This window comes from Sebastes umbrosus, chromosome 18 (genome assembly GCF_015220745.1).
Source record: "Sebastes umbrosus isolate fSebUmb1 chromosome 18, fSebUmb1.pri, whole genome shotgun sequence".
NCBI classification, from domain to species: Eukaryota; Metazoa; Chordata; class Actinopteri; order Perciformes; family Sebastidae; genus Sebastes; species Sebastes umbrosus.
Window position 1 is genome coordinate 2324381 of NC_051286.1, and position 14164 is coordinate 2338544.

Genomic DNA, 14164 nt, shown 5'->3' on the forward strand with positions numbered 1-14164 from the left:
GAAAAAGAGACTCTGTGTCCACCGGGAACGTCTTTTATTAGCGTTAGCAGTGCTGAACTAATGCTTGTTGGAAACACGTTTGCTGCTGTTGCTGCGATACCTCGATGAAAGCCGGCGCTTTCTCTGCTAGAAGTTTAATTTCATCACACAAAGCTTTGAGTGCAAAGACTCTCTGTTAGAAGCAGGAAGTCGTTTTACTTTGTTTTATGACGAGAATAAAAAAGAGGTTCCTGGTGGAGAAACGTGGAGGAAGAGTTTTGGGAGAAAGCTGCCTGTCAGAGATAAATTCTGCCTCTCGTCTCCCTGAGCTCTGTGGCGTCCGGCGTCCGGCGTCCGGCGGGCGGCGGGGACCCGGCTAGCCGCTGTGTAGCATGAGTCTGTTTGCGTCCATCGCCAGCTGTCCAAACACAAAGCGGGTCTGGTTAGAAAAAGTCTGCAAACATCCAATCAGGGAGCAGCAAACACCTGGCAGCAGACACCTGAACATTCTGTTATGTGAACACCTGGTGAATTCTTGTTTCTGATTGGCTGGAGGGTGTTGATTCAAAACCTTTAATGCACATATCAAAAACATGCACTGGTCACACAGATATGTTCACACTCTGAGTCTCGTTTGTCCCCCTGCAGGTCCACTGTCACACTGTCGGTCATCCGTCTGCTCGCCGTATCGTTCTTATTTCCTTCCGAACACCGTGCTGGTGCCACTTCTTATCAAACTAGCCTAGCTTAGCATAAAGACTGGAAGCAGAGGGAAACAGCTAGCATGTCTCTGTCCCATTAAACTTCAATAATACAACTGCGAGCACAGAAAGCACGTCACATCCAGCCCAGCCTCACAGCAGAGCGTGGAATAGACCCGCATGTCCACCCAGAGAAAGCGTGGGAGACCTGTGTTTGAGACCAGTTTTTTGTTTTGTAGTGACGTCTGTCACGTGTTTTTTCCGTACTCATGTAACGTTGTTTCCGTACGTATTTTACTAAGTTTACGTACTTATTTTAAACCCAAACATGACGTTTTCCCTTAACCTAACTAAGTGGTTTTCTTTCCTGATCCTAAGTCCGTGGCTTTGTTGCCTCCTGCTGGTTCCGCTCGTTAATACAGGCATGTAATATTCACGTCTCTGCGAGGCAAAACGTGACCCTGACACGCCGTCCTCCGGTGGACGGGCGGGTCTATCACACGCTGTGCCGTGATATCAGGTTGTCATATCTTTGGTTCTAGAGGTTCCAAACCAAGACACAAGACTTTCAACCAGGAGACCAGGAGAGGTGTCCATGTCCCGTGTGAAACTAAAAGTAACTTATTTTGTCACGTGACTCGTCAATATCGTCCACAACCACGACCGTTTCCTAACCCCTAACTAAGTGGTTGTGTTGCCTAAACCTAACTTCCTGTGAAAAGTTTATTTTGAAAGGACACTATGCACGTAACGAACGTATATTGACACGCCGTCCCCAGTCCGTCCAAAAGTAACACAAGAGGGGGTCGGTCTCTGATACCGAGGGACACTGACCAAGCGGCGGTATTTGACAAGTTGGGAGTGAGAATGTGTTGTTAAATATTATGTTTTGTGCAACAAAAAGTCCATAAATATTCAGGTTGTTATCACATTAAACGGAGATAAGCATTTAAAAAAATATATATATATTCCAATGATTAAATAAAAACAGTCGCAGATCGACTAATCTATTAATCTTCTAATTGTCGCAGCTCTAAACGAGATACATCAACGTTGAACTTTTTGGATCTGCATCCAAAATACTCCTTTAAATATAAAATTAGTTCATGAAATAATACTGAATGTGTTAAGAACGGTCAGGAAATACTTTAAAAATTATCTTGATTTTCACCAAAGAGGCCTGAACGTTCCACCAGATTTAATTAAAACATTCTGAAGTTGTGAGATTTTCTGCAACAGACTGAGACCGTTGATGCTAAATCTAAAGAAGTAGCTTTGTTCCAGTTGTAGACCTCAATCAGGCATTTAACAAAAACTACAATAAGCAGCATGTTTATACGATAAAGTCTCCTACTCTGACATACAGTAGTGGAACTCTTGCTGAGGTTTTTCATGTAGCTGAGCTTCTCTCCAGCCTCGTAGATCCTGCCGTATCCGAGCTTCAGCCTTTAACTCCAAACTGGAAACATTTATCTTTCGTATCCTCTTCAGATATCGTCTCTGTCCGACACACAGAAAAAAAGCTACCGACGTCTTGAATTGTGTGGAGAGAAAAAGCTGTCAAGCGGTGATATTGATCGATATTGATTTTGCTCCTCACAGTCGCCCAAACTTCATTTAACGCTACAAAAGACCTGATGTCGCCTCCAGCTGCAGCGAACAGGGAGTGGGCTGTCTGGAGCCGCCTGGTTCATCCGCTTCCTCTCATGGTTTCACTAAAGTATCGTTGTTAAAGCGTGACGCCGGACTTATGTTGATGTTTAACTGGAATTGTCCAGGTTTTCCAGTCAAGATGCCAAAAGTGCACGAATGTATTTGAAATATTTATTTATTTTTAATTTCTTTGGAGTCAGCTGACATGAAATCATTCTGCAGTTTTCTCTGCAGTTTTCTCTGCGTATTGTAGACACTCATTTCCTGAGTAAAAGAAATACATAAGAGCCAGATTAGTTCACATCGGCCACAGCATTCGTTCAGTCCACCAAAACAACACCTAAATCAGAGAGAGTTAGGATTTAGCTTCATTTTACACGTCCACAACTTCATAACAATTCCATTCAATGTTTCCTGGAAACAACCAATTGTAGAGAAAATGGATTGTTCAATTGGTAAACTTCCAATTAATTAATTCCAATAATTTGCTGGTTTTTCTTTTAGCTGAACGTAGAATGTGTCTAAAGTTTGACTCATTTTCTCTCTTTCTGCAAGAAGTTTTAATGTTATTGTTGACCAAAATAAAGCTAATCTTAGAATAAGACATGAATATATCAAGGCAGCCCGTTCGCACGAAGAGGCGTATAAATGCAATAAGTACGCCTTTCTTGATTTCCGCGTGTCATTTGTACGGCATGTATCCTCTACTGACTGCAATGTAAACGCATCCACGTATAAATGCTACAGTAAGAGTTAGTGACGTAGTATGAAAAGAGAGAAAGTCAAACAAACGCCGGCCTTTTAACCAGGAGACCGGTGTTTTGTTTCTTAAATTATGTTAGTGACGTGTTTTCCGTAGTTGTTTCCGTACGTATTTTAAGCCCAACCGTGACGTTTCCCCTTATCTTAACTTAGTGGATTTCTTGCCTGAACCTAACTGTTCATGTTTGCATGGCGTACAAATGACACGTGCAAACGCTAAAGTGCGCAGTCTGTGAAACCGAGTTAATCAAAGACACGTTGCCACTCGTTCTAAACACTCAATTTGCAACTTGATTCACAAAATTAGCTCTGTAAATGTTCATTTCACAGAATGTTACCAGGCTGTGCAGAAAAAAGTGCATTATTTCTGAATGATGGCAGTTTTCAGTAAAGTTTTTAGTGTAGCATATTATATCATGCACAAACATGGTGAAATCTCCGTCAGTGACGTATCTCTAAACATGTTGAGCTTCAGTCTGGCTTCGTTTTATCCTGTCACTCACAAAGAAACTTGTATTCAACATGTAGTGGCTCGTCATCGATAAAATTTCAAAACTTTATGTAGCCCTTATTTTTCCCAAACTCCTGTTTTTCTTTCCTAACGCTAAAGATACGTCTGGTAACATCAACTAAAAGACATTTGGCCTTTTCAGAGTTAAATCTTGTGATAATTTGGCAAAATTAAGAAAAAAGGAAAACTATGATAAATATGTGTTTAATGAAGATGTTTTACAAAATAAAGTTCAAGTTGTGTTTATGCTCGTCACATCTAAAGTCCCGTTGGAGCGACAGTGAACCCTGCAGGGATGCTAACATGCTAACATGCTAATGTGCACCAGACAGGTTAAAGGTTAAATGCTTTCTGTTGGTCAGTCGGTCGTATTGACACCACGAGGTCAGAGCTCAGAGTTCACCGTGCAATCATGCTAACGAGGTCGACACACATTTGTACTGTAGTTGTGAGGACCATCGTTGACATAATGCCAAACAACAATCCTTATTTTAACCCAGAATAAAAACATCCAAAGTAATATAGAGAAAAGTTAAACATTCAAAATGAGGCACTGACGATACCGACGAGTCACGTGACTAAAGACTGACGGTTCGTATGATATCTTACAAAAAGTTATTTCTCATTTTTCGTGTTCCTACGAATGTCCAGGGTCAATTTTCCACGTTCTGTGACAAAAACTACTTAGTTAAGTTTAGGAAAAGATGTTGGTTTGGGTTAAAATAACACTGGAAGTGCTGTGACTTAAGTACGGAAGTTACGTGACAAATAAATCAACGTTGTTTCATGCGGCACATGAACATCGGTCTACTGGTTGAAAGTCTTGTGTTTGTTTGACCCGTCCACTCCCCTCCCTCCACGCTATTAACACTACGCCACTTGCTCCGACTGTCCAGTAACACCGCGGGTGGGTTTACAGTGGAGTTAATTGAAAGCCCGGTTTGTGTTGTTAAAGGGTGCCTCAGCACGTCGGTTTACGACATCGAGGGGCACTGGACCAATCAATGATCGGCCTATTTAACGAGGTGGGAGTGAGTCCTGGTTGGTTAAAGTTATTTTTTCCTGAGTCAGAACCACTTTGATACTCTGAATGAGCTCAACATTCACACAGATTTACCTTCAGCCGTCGGAGGGGCGACTGCTGACCGTAATTAACCCAAATATCTCTTTTAATTAAATCAGCCGGCAGATTAAGTCGATGTCTTTGCTTTCAAACAAGAATAGAAGGAGGTTCATAATTACTTTCTTACTTTATTATTGGTTCTTATGCTCAAATGTACCTAATTCTAACCTGAACTTTACTGCAAAGTCTTAAAACAGCTTTTTGAAGAAGTGAGTACAACAACACACACACACACACACACACACACACACACACAGAGGCAGCATGGTGGATATTAAATGATTCTCTCCGGGGTGTTTGGTGAAACGAGGAGGAGGAGGACTACCAGCTGAGAAACAATAATTCCCAGGTTGTTTTTTATTCTTTATTTGCACGTGAAGTTGTTGTTGTGAGTCCGTATTGTTCCTGAGGAGATGAGAAGCGTCTGTCTGGTGAAGTGAAACTGAAAAAGGACCATCTGCTCTTCAGTTTGCATGATCAATGCAAAGTCAGTTTGTTTTTTATATAAAGAAATCTCTCAGTGGGATAGTTACTGTTGTGTTGTTTGTGGGGGGGGGGAGCCCTGTTTACTGAGGCGTTTCCATGGCGATGATGATGATGATGATGATGGTGGTGATGGTGATGATGATGATGATGATGATGATGATGATGATGATGATGATGTGACGAGGTTCAATGCACAGATACAGGCATGTGGATTCACTTATATTTATGATACGGGTCATTATGTCTGTGTGTATGAGCATGTGTGTGTGTGTGTGTGTGTGTATGTGTGTGTATGTGTGCGTGCGCGCGCGCACACGTGTGTGTGTGTGCTAGCAGAGGTGTCAAGAAGATGAAGAGAAGACAAAAAAGAACACAGAGAAAAAGAGGATGAAGAAGAAGACAAAGAAAAAGAGGACGACGAGGACGATTAGGAAGACAAGGACGAACGAAGAAGAAGACGAAAAAGAAGACGAAGAAGATGAAGAAGAAGTAAAAGAAAAAGACAAAGAAAAAGAGGACAATGAGGACGACGAGGATGACGATGAAGAAAATGAAGAAGAAGAAAAAGAAGAAAAAAATGGACGAGCCGACGAATCGACCGATTATTATCAACGTCTTGACTTAAAACCAGATTTTGATGACATAGATTATAATTGTGCGTTTATTTCTGGAGTGTTTTGCAGGTTAACTTTCACTCTAAAGCTCCGTTAAGTTCATCAACAAAAACTACGATGATAAATATTAATGGACGAACTTTTAACCCCTAAAGACTAAACTAAAACTAAAGTAACTTTTGACAGAATCTATTACATATCTGTCAGATATAAATGGACAGATTAAGAGCCACATAGGAGCAACATACCTAAACTCAGTTATGTTACATTCTTTTAACTATTTGGTGTCCCTTTGTCATCATTTTGCATCTATTTCTAGACATTTTACGTTTCTTTGTGGTCGTTATGCGTTGATCTTAAGTTGTTTTGCAACTCCTTGTTAGTCATTTTGTGATTGTTTTCCATTTGTTTTCAGTAGTTTTGCATCTCTTTGTGTTGGCTTTGCATCTGGTTTTAGTCATTTTACATCTATTTTAGGTCGTTTTGCACCTCCTTGTGGTCACTTTGTGATTGTTCTGCATCTTTTTTATGATGGATTTGCATCTCTTTTAGCCATTTTGCTTCTCCTTGTAGTTGTTTTGCATCTTTTTGCGATGGTTTTGCATCTATTTTAGTCGTTTTGCGTTTCTTTGTGGTCATCTTGGAAGATATCCACCTGATTTGTCTAACGAGCAGTCTGACGTGTGAACTTAGTTCAGGTGTTTCTGCAGACTCCCACAGCTGTGCTGCTCTCCTCAGACTGCAGATGGTAGAGATGTGAAAGATTCACACGTCTACACTTTGTTGTGTTGTTCTGAGCTTTTAAAGGAATTTTTCATCATTTTGGGAAAACTTGCTTTTTCTCTTTCTAGCCAAGAATTCCTATAATCCTTTAATAAGGACTTCTTGTTCATGCTGGCTCAAAAAGTTGAGTCATTAAACTTCTTGGTAAACAGCCAACTTTCAGTAAAGCCGACATGGACGAGAAGTCCCTAGAAATGCTCTGAAACATGAGTGAGAAAATATGATTGAAAGCTCCAGGACAGCTACTCAATGGACCTTTTTTGTCACAAAAAGAACTTTTTTTCCCGTAAAGTTATGACTTTATTCTCGTAATATTCTGACTTTTTTCTCGTAAAGTTGTGACTTTATTCTCGTAAAGTTATGACTTTATTGTGTAAATCTCAGATGTTTTTTCCCTCAATGTGGCCCTAATACTCCGTAGTACATTGTCTCTTTGGCCCTCACTGCATTAGACTGATATACTATATACTTAGACTATAAACTGTGTTACCTTCATCACAATGATCAAATGTTTTGCGGCTCCAGACAGATTTTTTTTTTTTTTATTTGTGCCTAAAATTGCTCTTTTAATAGTAAAGGTTGCTGACCCCTGAGTTATTCCTTGCTCAGGGGCACTACTGCCTCAGGGAGGTGTTTAAAGGAGGTCTGGTGCTGCTGGAGGAGGAGGAGGAAGAGGAGGAGGAGGAAGACGAGTGAGGACTAAAGAGAAAATTGTCCCTCTAAGAGGCCCAGTCAGCACTTTGTTGCTGGAAAATCCATCTGAAAACTGTCCTTCAGTAGGCCTGCAGCACGCACACACATGCACGCACGCACGCACGCACGCACGCACGCACGCACGCACGCACACACGCACACACACACACACACACACACACCTGCAGATAATAGCACAATTTGCGGGATGTCTGACGGCTCATCAGGAGCCGTTTGCAGAGAAATCGTGACTGAAACTGGTGTGTTGGGTTGAAGAGGAGGAGGAGGAGTAGAGCCAGGTGTAGTGAAGTAAAATAGAAGAGAGGGAGGACATGTTTTACACCCTGCTTTTTATCTTTTCAGTGAAATTGAATTGAATTTGGCTGCGATTCAGACAGAAACAGCCTTTATTCAGGACATCAGCAGAGCAGGCAGTGATTTCATTCCCCGCAGAGGCTTCCAAACTCATTTTTGGGATTAGTTTTTTTTGGCTGCTACGCGTTCATAAAAACTGGATTCCAATCAAATTTCATTTATAATAAGAGCAAACATATTTACTGGCAGGACAAAAAAAAAAAAAAAACACAGAAACGTGTTTTGTGTGAGATAGTTGTATCCCAGAAAGATTTCTTTTTTTAATTTGGGGCTTTTCATGTAACATTTCAAAGGAAACAATTCGATGTTGAGAGACGCGGCGTGTTTCTTTAGAGAATAAAAGTGCTGGAAGCTGAAAATGTCTCGACGTAAAGCAGCGAAATATCTCACTTCAAACGTCCCGCCGCAACAAGGAAAGGACCTGAAGCACGGTTTGTTGTGGTTGCTTAAAGAAGAAGAATAATGGTGAAATAAATGCAGAGTGGCTCGTTGGAGTTTAGAGTTTAGTTGCACATAAATACTTTGAGACAACGACAGACTGAAGAGGAAATGAACACAAACTGTGAAACAGCATCGAGATGACAAAAAGAGCCACGAGCGGATCGGCAGCGAAAAACGGATGAATAAACAAACCAAAAAAAAAGAGTTAAAGGTGCAGTGTTTGGTTTGTCGAAAACACAACCATTCATATTTTAAGGTGATGTACAGAAGGTCTATGTACAGAAATCAATACATTCAAATTTGACTACTTCACAAACTGCTGTGCGACTGGACTGATGTGTTTGCGTCTGTAGATTTCTCATAAATTCACCAAAAGTTACCATTAAATAATGCCCCATTCACGTATTTAAACAGAACATTTTAAGAAAACTTGTAATGCAAAAAATAATTGTCTTAATGTCAGTAAGAAACCAGGGAAGTTTCATGGTGATATCTATTAGTTATTTTATGTTTTACCCTTTTCCCATGTGGTGTCTCCTCTTAAAGTTCAAACATCGGTGCCACTCCTCACTTCCTTCAGACTTCCCTCCTTCCACTAGATGCTCTCAGTCTTTCCCATCGGTCACCTGACTCCATCCACCTGCTCACCTGTTCCTCGTTCCCTAATCACCTCCACAGTATTTATACCAGCTCATCTCCGCCTGCTCTGTTTGACCATCCAGGGTGCAATATGCTTTTGTGCTTTTGCCTTCCTCGTTCCTTCATTCAGCCTCCGTCCCGTCCACAGTGAGAATAAAAGAAAACCAGATGAAGCAAAAGCCCCTGGTGCGAGTAATGACTTCATTGGCTGATTGAGAAAGTGTTAGTGTGAGGATTAGCAGGTGCAATGATGTCTACATGAGTAGGTGCAGCGTAGTGAAGTATTGATTTGTCGCAGAGCGTTTAAAGTCAAAGTTAAGATGCATCAGCAGGTGATGTTTCCCAGCCAGTCAGCGAGCTGCAGCAGCACTTTTCACAGCCGGTGATTCCACACGGTTTAGCAGCTCCAACGTGAAGATGAAGTCATTTAGCTGACTCGACTCTCGCCTCAGATTGTACAAGTCAAACATTCAGGAGTCTGGAGGAAACACTGAACAAGATTTAGAGAATGATTTGTGGGACAAATAGATTTATAGTTTGATTGAAGGTTTGGAGTTTGTGTTTTCATTGCAGTCAGAACAGGATACATGGTGTACAAAACACGCGTAACTCAAGAATGGCGTACTTATTGCACGCTAAACGCCTCGTGCATTATCGTGGTATTTATACACCTTTTTGAGCGAACGAGCTGGTTAATCAGAGCGTGCACGGCTGCATGCAAACGAGAATATTAGTGGAGTATTAATTTTCATTAGCCATGTTAACAGCTTAGTAGGAATATTTGTCTTTTACGGATTAAGGACAAAAACTGTAAACGTATTCAGTGATATATCGAATGCATGTCCTATATAGCTCTAAAATCAGCCACTTCTGACAGCTTCGTCAACTCATAATGACACGTTCGGTCTGTAAACGTGGACTCTGACGGAGGCGGTTCCTGAAATAGGACACGGCTAAAGTGGGAAAATGGCCGAGTGGGAGAGATCACGACTTGAGCAGCACGTCAGATTGTATACTGGAGGTCTGACAGGAAGAAATTACAACCACCGCCAGCTGTCCGATCAAATCATCATCATTTCAAACTGATACCGAAGTCACAGATTCTGGACTACATGACCCGCATGCTGCTCATATATTTGCTTGTGTAGTAAAGCTCCATCTGTACACTGTGCATGTATACAGGTACAGTATGTGAGTCATTACAGGCAGCAGCATCCAGCAGATAAGTGTCTCCATCAGTCCTCCTGACACACATCATTGACTGTGCACTGAGCTGTGAGGAGCTCAATAGAGCCAACACCATTACACACTGCATCAATAATGATAGAACAGCAGATAGGGCGATTCACTAACACAGGAAGAGAACGTAGACCAGAACCCAGATAAACCTGAACTATAGAGGGGGGACCACACAGACCCAGGACCTGGACCACAGATGGAAACCACTTTGGCTTCAGATTACAATATCTCAACAACTCTCTGATGGATTATCATGATATTTTGTGCAGACGTTCGTGTTCCCCAGAGGATGAATCCTAATCATTTTGGTGATCCTCTGACTTTTCCTCTAGCGCCACCAGCAGGACGACATATGTTAGTGAAATATCTCAACATCCATCGGATAGATTGTGATTAAATGTAGTTCAGACATTCGTGTTCCCCTCAGGATGAATCCTCATAACTTTGATGAAGGAGCCAGAACAGCACACATTTGTACCAACGCTGTTTCCTGCAAATAATGTTTATAAGACACACATTTGCAACAGCATGAAAATGTAATGCTGTCTGATCTATGCTTTGACGAAACTGCAGATCTGGCAAGTCGCAAAATGTTCACACAGAACACAAACTTTAACGTATACTGTTTGTTTTCCTACTATATCAACTCACAGTAAATAAAGCATGGTTAAAGTTTATTATGGAAATCTGTTTAGGAAATAACAACACTCAGTTAAGGTTAAGGAGAAACTGATACAGAAAAAGTCAAAAGTCACTTAAAGAGTCTGACACGACATGTTTATTATTCAACCCATCTTGTTTCCCATGTGCAGCCCGCTCACATGAAAAGGCGTATAAATGCCACGATAATGCGCAAGGCATTTAGCGTGCAATAAGTACACCTTTTTTGATTTCCGTGTGTCATTTGTACGCCATATATCCTCTAATGACTGCAACACCGAACTTTTAACCAGGAGACCGTTGTTGACCGGTGTTTTGTTTTGTAAGTTACGTTAGTTTGTCACGTGACAATTGTTACACGTTTTTTATTGACGTGTGTGATGTGTTTTCCGTAGTTGTGTTACGTTGTTTCCGTACATATTTTACTTAGTTTACGTACTTATTTTAAACCCAATCGTTACGTTTTCCTTTACCCTAAGTGGTTTTGTTGCCTGAACTGCGGACGTTTTCTGGAGTTTAGTTGCGTAGCGTACAAATGATACAAAAAGCGGTTTACAAATGACACGCTAAAAGGATAAAATGTAGGGTTGTCCCGAATACCATTTTTTGGGCTTCGAAGCTTCAGTGTGAAATATTCAATGGTATTGGAAGCTTCACGGTGCAGCAGGATGACATGTTCTTCTGTCTATCTGCCTGATTTCTGCTTTATTATTACATACTTGTAAAACAAAAAACAAAGCATTCGAATAGTCATTTGGAGGTCGAATACCATGACAATGGTTGAAGCTTCAAAGCATTTGGGTCAGCCCTACTAAAATGCATACTCATGACACGCAGAATGTCCGTGTAATATCGTGGTATTTATACGCCTTCCTTTGAGACCGGGTTGCGTGTGTGAAACAACATTGAGTTATTTTACCTACTTGTATTACGTAACTTACGTAGTTACTTATCAAACGTAGATATTTTAACCCAAACCACGATCTTTTCCTAAACCAAGTAGTTTTGTTGTGGAAGTAAACCTACTTAGGAAGTTTATTTTGAAAAGACACTATGCATGTAACGAGCGGAAACTGATATACCGTCCCTGACTCGTCCAAAACTGACGCTAGACGGGAGCCTAGAGCGCCATAGTTTGAAGCGTAGGGCCACTGACCAAGCGTCGGTATTTGACGAGTTGGGAGTGAGATTGTGTTGCTTTCTGAAATCACCCTGAACGTTGCACGTTTTCATCACCGGATATACCACTGAACATTATCCTGCCTCTAGTTATGTTTCTATAAAAAACAAATGTACTTTCCAGGAGACAGGACTCCCAATGATGTCCTCACACTCATTCTGGTCCTCACAAAGATAGAAGAACAGGAAATGACTCTCACACACATCTCCCCCGGTGTGATATAGATTTCCTCTGAAGTGTAGAAGCTGTCAGACAGAAACGTGAATCTGACAGAGGTGAATATGAGCTAATCTCTCTCTCTCACGCCGCGCTGCTCTGAGAGAGAGAGGCTGTAAGAACGATTCATGTAAAGCACATGAAACGGCTTCTTCTCTTCCACTAATACATGAAGCAGAATGAAAGGATGAAACGCATGAATTCACGTGGTTATATGTCGTGTGCTCGCTGGGTTGTGGACAGTTTGGTAAAGTGAGGATATTTTGGGTTATTTTCCACGTCTTTAAAAGGCTGTTTGGGGGGCGACCCGGAGATGATTTCATCAGACAGCAGCACATACAGTGATTTTAATGAACAAAAGGAGCAGTCGGAGAGAAAAATACCCTCAAGTCTGTTTACGTGTGAACTTCGGTTACACTCATGATTCACTACTGTAGTCTCGTTCAGAGCCTCCCTTTAGATCTAATCTCTTCAGCACAGAAACAGACACGTTTGAAAGGTAAATAATCACAGAAATGAACTGTTTCTTGTTGTTTAACTCAATTATTTGTGACATTGTGGAGCTCATACAGCACCTTTTATTTATGGACAAATTCATGTCACATTCACACGTCCAACTGTCCACATACTTTGTTCCACATGTTCTCTAAGTAAAGCTGGTTTATTTCCAGGGATGGAGGATGGGTTTGTTAATGAAGGGGACTTTGATGTCTGAGTGGATTAAAGACAGGTCAGCATATTAGAACATTAACATCCCTCTCTTCTCTTTTCTGTCTGTCAGCGTAATTTCTTCACATCACACATGTTTCAGGCTCACGACGGTGAAAATGGAGCTCGGCTTAGTGTTAATCGCCCGCACGCGAGAAACTCCTGAAGCCTCCTGCATGTTGGCAGGCGTCGGGCATGTTTCCTGCAGATAGGCAGGAATTTTTACCACCTGCACTTTCTCATTGAACACTTCAGGATTTTGAAGCTAAAACCCCCGCTACATATCTGAATATTATTTCTTCAAATGAGCTGTTTCTGCTGCAAAAGTTGACCTTTAGTTTACATGAGTGCGATATAAATTGGCAGTTTATGTGAAATAGGAGACAAGAAAAGAGAGTTATTATAAAACGCACAGACCTCATGTCTTCTGTAGTTGTTACTGGAAATTTGGGGATCTGACATTCAGTTTACATTTAACAATTTAAAAAAATAAGGCTAGCGGTATTCATTACATTTTTGTTGTTGTTAAAAGTGACCAAAAAGTAATATATAACATCCGAATGAATAGAGAAAATACACATATTAATGTTCAATCTTAAAAATGCATCTTTTTGTTTAGGACTTTACTCACTTGTAGCATTTTTTTGTGTGCAATTAATTCAAACGTCAATAATTCAAATGCGGCGAAAAAGCGACTTTTTTCCGTAACAAGGTTGATTTTTTTCTGCGCTTTGCACGGTGAATAAAGACATAAACCAATCACGTTGGAACAGGTTGAGTTGTTCCTAAATATATGAAACAACTACATGGAGGCTCTGTAGTCTGAACCAAGACTGCAAACTTTATTCCTCCTTTCAATCTTGACAAAGGCAGCGCAGACCAGATCCACTCCTTCCGCTCTTACCTTTCACAACAAAAGCCCTAGATGTATAATATTCACGAGTATTTTTGCATTTTCGTGTCATTTATTCGTCACGCTCCCCAGTGTGTAAAGGACTTAAACCAAACATGGACAAGAAGTATTTAAAGTTCAGAACAAATTCAATTTGATCATCTACAACTTCAACTGGGCAAACTCCATCTGCTGATGAAGCTCATGTGCAACCTGATCTCACAGGAAGGCGTCTAAATAGCACGACATTACACAGACATTTCGCGTGTCACAAGTACTTTTTTAGGCTACGCCGCTTTTCACGTGTTATTTGTACACCACACCACAAAACTACGGTAACATCCGCAGTTATATTTAGGCAATAAAACCACTTAGTTAGGTTTAGGAAAAACATCATGGTTGGGCTAATGTAAATAAGTACTTAAACTAAGTAAAATACGGATGGAAACAACGTAACAAAAGTACGGAAAACACGTCACAAACATCACTAACGTACCTTGGTTGAAAGT

At 40.9% G+C, this 14164-nt stretch overlaps 1 long non-coding RNA gene across 1 annotated transcript; it reads right to left on the minus strand.

Moving 5' to 3' along the window:
* Positions 1 to 11: 11 nt before the first annotated feature.
* On the minus strand, positions 12 to 9321 carry LOC119476875. Its single transcript, XR_005204121.1, has 2 exons — positions 8638 to 9321; positions 12 to 397 (listed from the first exon to the last, which is right to left on the minus strand). It is a non-coding gene; the product is annotated as an uncharacterized LOC119476875 (long non-coding RNA).
* Positions 9322 to 14164: the final 4843 nt, after the last annotated feature.